This window comes from Cebus imitator, unplaced genomic scaffold, assembly GCF_001604975.1.
Source record: "Cebus imitator isolate Cc_AM_T3 unplaced genomic scaffold, Cebus_imitator-1.0 Scaffold169, whole genome shotgun sequence".
Lineage (NCBI taxonomy): Eukaryota > Metazoa > Chordata > Mammalia > Primates > Cebidae > Cebus > Cebus imitator.
This window is the reverse complement of record NW_016107484.1, coordinates 846,619-852,005: the sequence shown is the minus strand read 5'-3', so window position 1 is coordinate 852,005 and position 5,387 is coordinate 846,619. Positions and strand designations below refer to the sequence as shown.

Sequence of the window (5,387 nt, the reverse complement as noted above, 5' to 3'; positions counted from 1 at the left end):
CTGGAGTAGTCAAATTCACAGAAACAGAAAGTAGAATGGTGGGTGTCTGGGACTGGGAAAGTGGAATGGAGAGTTAGTGTTTAATAGGGACTGGGTTTCAGTTGAGGAGGGTAAAGAAGTTCTGGAGATGGGTAGGGTTTTCTTTGTAAAACATGAATGTACTTAATGCTACTGAAGTGTAGATTTTTTTAAAGGGTTAAAATGGTAATTTTTTTTTTTAAGACAAAGTTTAGCTCTTGTCGCCCAGGCTGGAGTACAGTGACACTATCTCAGCTCACTGCAACCTCTGCCTCCCGGGTTTGTTCGAGCAATTCTCCTGCCTCAGTCTCGTAAGTAACCAGGATTACAGGGTGGTGCCACCATGCCTGGCTAATTTTTGTATTTTTAGTAGATATAGGGTTTCACTGTGTTGGCCAGGCTGGTCTCAAACTCCTGGGATTACAGGTGTGAGCCATGGCGCCCAGCCTAAAATAATAATTTTTGTATTTTTGTTTGTTTGTTTTATTATTTTTTTAAAGACAGGGTTTCACCATGTTGGTCAGGCTGGTCTTGAACTCCTGACCTCAGGTGATCCACCCGCCTTGGCCTCCAAGGTGCCTGGATTACAGGTGTGAGCCACCACGCCTGGCCAATTTTTGTATTTTATGTATATATATATTTACTACAAAATATATATATATCAGGTCTATCAGTGGAATCTCTAAATCTAAGAAAATATAGCATAAAGAAAAAACCCTAGCAAAATGCCATTTCCAGCCGGGTGTAGTGGCTCACACCTGTAATCCCAGCACTTTGGGAGGCTGAGGCAGGCCAATCACCTGAGGTCAGGAGTTCAAGACCAGCCTAGACAACATGATAAAACCCCATCTCTACTAAAAATACAAAAATTAGATGGAGGTGGTGGCACATACCTATAGTCCCAGATACTCTGGAGGCTAAGGCTGGAGATTCACTTGAACCTGGGAGATGGAGGTTGTAGTCAGCTAAGATCGTGCCACTGCACTCCAGCCTGGGCGACAGAGCTAGACTCCATCCCCAAAAAAAAAAAAAAGTCATTGCCTACCAGACTGTCAAAGAATAACTATATTATTGCAAAGCATAGTAGGGAGTGCTAGAAAGAGACACACTCACAGGTACTACTTGAGAGAATGTGAACTGGCACAAGCTTCCGGGAGGGCTCCTCGACAAGATCCATGAAGGGTAAATGTGCACTGCCTTCAACTCAGTAATGACACGTCTAGCAATACAGCAGACATTCTCCCACAGCCCAGAACACTCACACCATTGTTTGTAATGGCCAAACACTGGAAACAACCTAAATGTCCAATATGGGAGGCTGGCTAAGTAAAAGAGGTGAACCGACCAATGGATATGGTGGGATCATTCAAAAGAATGAAGATAAACATGTGCTGACACGGAATTCCCTGTGAAGTGGGCAGAAATCCGGAGCAACATGTACAGTAGGCCTTTTCTGCATCATCTTTGTCGAGACGCAATCACAGCCAGGTGTGGTGGCTCACACTTAATAATCCCAATGCTTTGAGGGGCTCAGGCAGGAGCCCAGGAGTTCTAGGCCGTCCTGGGCAACATAGCAAGACCGTCTCTTCAAAAAATGCAAAAAAATTAGCCGGTGTGCTCATGCACACCTGTCGTCCCAGCTACTTGGGAGGCCGAGGCAGGAGGATTGCTCAAGCCCTGGAGTTTGAGGCTGCAATGAGCTAAGACTGCACCACTGCACTCCAGCCTGGGCAGCAGAGCAAGAGACGCTGTCCTTTAAAAAAAAAAAAAAAAAGCAGTGGCTGTAGACACATGTACCCACGCCCGGAAACTGTGTGAGGGACACAGTCATGTGCCTCCAGTTCTGTAAATGACACCCCTGGGCAGGCTGGAAACCTGGAGGCCTCCTTGACACCTCATCAGGTTAAGGCCCGTGGATTTTACATCCTAAATGTCTCTCGTATAGGCCTCTTCCTCTACCCCATTTGTCACAGCCACCATCCTCTCTTGACTGGCTGCTAAAGCTCTGTCACCCTCTAGTCTGTTCGTTATCTAACATCCAGAGAAAGCTTCTTACACATGTCACACCCCGATCTGGAACTGTGTGGTGGCTCCCTTCAGTATCTCAGGAAAAAACACCACAATCTTTACTAAGGACCACAAGCCTGACCTTACACCTCCCAGCCTCGCCTCCTCCCCATCTCTCCACTCTGCTCTGGGCTCCAACCTCCTTTGAGTTCTTTGATCCTCCCACCCAGGGCCTATGAACCTGCTTTGAAGGCTTTTCTCCCTGCCAGCTTCCCCTCCCCACCGCCGACCAGAGAAATTTCTATACACATCTGAAGGTCACGTCCTGAGGAACACACCTTCAGTCCCAAACTAAATCAGGGCCCCATGATTTACTCTCTGAGCTTTTTAACATTCTTCCTTCATAACCCTTAGCAGTGTGTATCATTATGCAGCTGTGGTATTTGACAAATGCCTGTCTCCCCCACCAAAGTGCTCCCAAGGCAAGGCCCCTGTTTGCTTCCTTCCCCGTTACAGCCCCAGTACCTAGCACAGGACCCAGCATGTGCACCCGAAGGCACTAGGAAGGGAGAGACACAGGACTTTTTAAAAAATTGTTTGGGGGGAGGGGGCATTTCCAGTGACAACCAGAAGACCTGCTAGACAAATTCTTAAAGAGCTGTAACACTAGAACTTTTATTTGTAAATAAAATTGCACTATGTGATTTTTTTTAAGGATAAATATGCATTTTATTTATTTGAGACAAGGTATCACTCTCTCATCTAGGCTGGAGTGCAGTGGCATGACCTTGGCTCACTGCACCCTTGAACTCCCGGGTTCAAGTGATCCTCCCGTCTCAGCCTCCAGAGCAGCTGGGGCTACAGGCACGTGCCACCATGCCTGTAATCCCAGTACTTTAGGAGGCCGAGGCAAGCAGATCACCTGAGGTCGGGAGATAGAGACCAGCCTGGCCAACATGAAAACCCATTTCTACCAAAAAATACCAAAATTAGTTGGGCATGGAGGCAGGTGCCTGTAATCCCAGCTACTCAGGAAGCTGTGGCAGGAGAATGGCTTGAACCGGGGAGGCGGAGGTTGCAGTGAGCCGAGATCACGCCATTGCACTCCAGTCTGGGAGACAAGAGCGAGACTTTGTCTCAAAAAAGAAAAAAAAAGAAAACATTTTGGAGAGACAGTCTCACAATATTGCCCAGGCTAGTCTCAACCTCAACCTCCTGGCCTCAAGTGATCCTCCCGCCTTGGCGTCCCAAATTGTTGGGACCACAGGTGTGAACCACTACAACCAGCCTAACCAGCCTATCTTCTCATTGTGACATAATTCACATACAATGAAATTCACCATTTTAAAGTATACAACTAAGTGGGTTTTAGTATATTCAGAGTTCAGTATATTCAATATATTTAGTATAAACCATCAATACTATCTAATTCTGGATTATTTTCATCACCCAAAAAGAAATCCCCTTATCCATCAGCAGTCATTTACATTTTTAAAATATTTTTTCCTCTTGAAAATATAGGTATTTGTTCTAGAGATCCCACCTGTAGAAAGTTTGAGCAGTGGCTCACGCATATAATCCCAGCACTTTGGGAGGCTGAGGTGGGTAGATCACCTGAGGTCAGGAGTTCAAGACCAGCCTGGCCAATAACATGGTGAAACCCCATCTGTACAAAAGTTCAAAAATTAGCCAGGCATGATGGCAGGTTCCTGTAACCCCAGATACTCTGAAGACTGAGGCAAGAGAATCACTGGAACCCAGGAGACGGATGCGGCAGTAAGCCAAGATCGAGCCATTGCACTACAGCCTGGGCAACAAAAGTGAGACCCCATCGCAAAAAAAGAAAGTTTGCTAAAGAAATAGAGATGTATCGGCAGGGCACGGTGGCTCACACCTGTAATCCCAGCATTCTGGGAGGCTGAGGCAGGCAGATCACGAGGTCAAGAGATCGAGACCAGCCTGGCCAATATGGTGAAACCCGGTCTCTACTAAAAATACAAAAATTAGGTGGGCATGGTTGCTGGCACCTGTAGTCCCAGCTACTCAGGAGGCTGAGGCAGGAGAATCACTTGAACCCGGGAGAGAGAGGTTGCAGTGACCCAAGATAGCGCCATTGCATGCCAGCCTGGGTGACAGAGCAAGACTCCATCTCAAAAAAAAAAAAAAAAGAAATAGAGAAGTATCTACAAGAGTGTTAATCTCCACAAAATTGCACACTACCTAAATGTCTCCCATTGAATGCCATGAGGTTTTTTTGACTCACAAAAGAGATAATGAAACTGGATCCTTGATTCTCCAGCTGAGCTCAGGTCCCCCGAGGGGATGAGGCTGAAGCTAGGCAGGCCCTTCTCACAACATGCAACCTCCTCCACCCTCCAGCCCACTGAGGCAGCTCAGCTTTTATCCAGTGACATCTTGGAATTCCCCGTGAAATTTCACATGAAGACAAGGTTCATTTTGCTTAAAACTGAATGACTACCTTTATAAAGGATTTATAGGCCTACAAAGAAGGTAGACTACATTTAACTGGAAAAGACAGATTAAAAATCAGCAGCTTTTCTCAGAATGACAAAAACCTGGAAACAACCTGAATGGCCCTCATTGGTAAGTGGATAAATAATCTGTGGTCCATCTACACCTTGGAGTGCTATTTAGGAATCAAAAGCAATGAATTAGGCCAGGCGCAGTGGCTCGCACCTCTAATCTCAACACTTTGAGAGGCTGAGGCAGGTGGATCACCTGAGGTCAGGAGGTCAAGACCAGACTAGCCAACATGGTGAACCTTGTCTCTACTAAAAATACAAAATTAGCCTGGTACCTGCAATCCCAGCTACTCAGGAGGCTGAGGTAGGAGAATCACTTGAACCTGGGGTCAGAGGTTGCAGGGAGCTGAGATTGCACCACTGCACTCCAGTCTGGACAACAGAGCAAGACTCCATCTCAAAAAAAAAAAAAGGAATGAAAAACAGAACCACACAACAAACAAAAAAAAAACAGAAACACATAACAGACAGAAGAGTCTCAGAATCTACTCCAAGTGAAGGACATCAGACTCAAAAGGCAACATACTGTGTGATTTCTCTCTCTATGACATTCTGGAAGTTGGGGGAGAGGGATTAACTACAAAGAGGCCTGAGGCAATTCTACGGGGTAATAGAATGTTCTTGACCTTCATCATGGTGGTGATGACATACTACATAAATTTGTGAAAACTCAACAGGAATGGCTGGGTGAGGTAGCTCACTCCTGTAATGCCAGCACTTTGGGAGGCCGAGGTGGGTGGATCACCCTAAGGTCAGGAGTTTGAGACCAGCCTGGCCAACATGGTAAAACCCCATCTCTACTAAAAAATACAAAAAAAA

The 5,387-nt window shown here is 46.1% G+C and overlaps 1 protein-coding gene and 1 non-coding gene across 2 annotated transcripts in view; both read right to left on the bottom strand.

Annotated features, from left to right (window-relative positions):
• The window catches only part of PSMD9 (proteasome 26S subunit, non-ATPase 9), a 30,062-nt gene that overhangs the window by 3,714 nt on the left and 20,961 nt on the right, over positions 1-5,387 (bottom strand). The gene's annotated exons all lie outside the window — the stretch shown is intronic.
• LOC119473592 lies at positions 2,632-2,694 on the bottom strand. The gene has a single exon (XR_005202800.1). It is a non-coding gene; the product is annotated as a U7 small nuclear RNA (small nuclear RNA).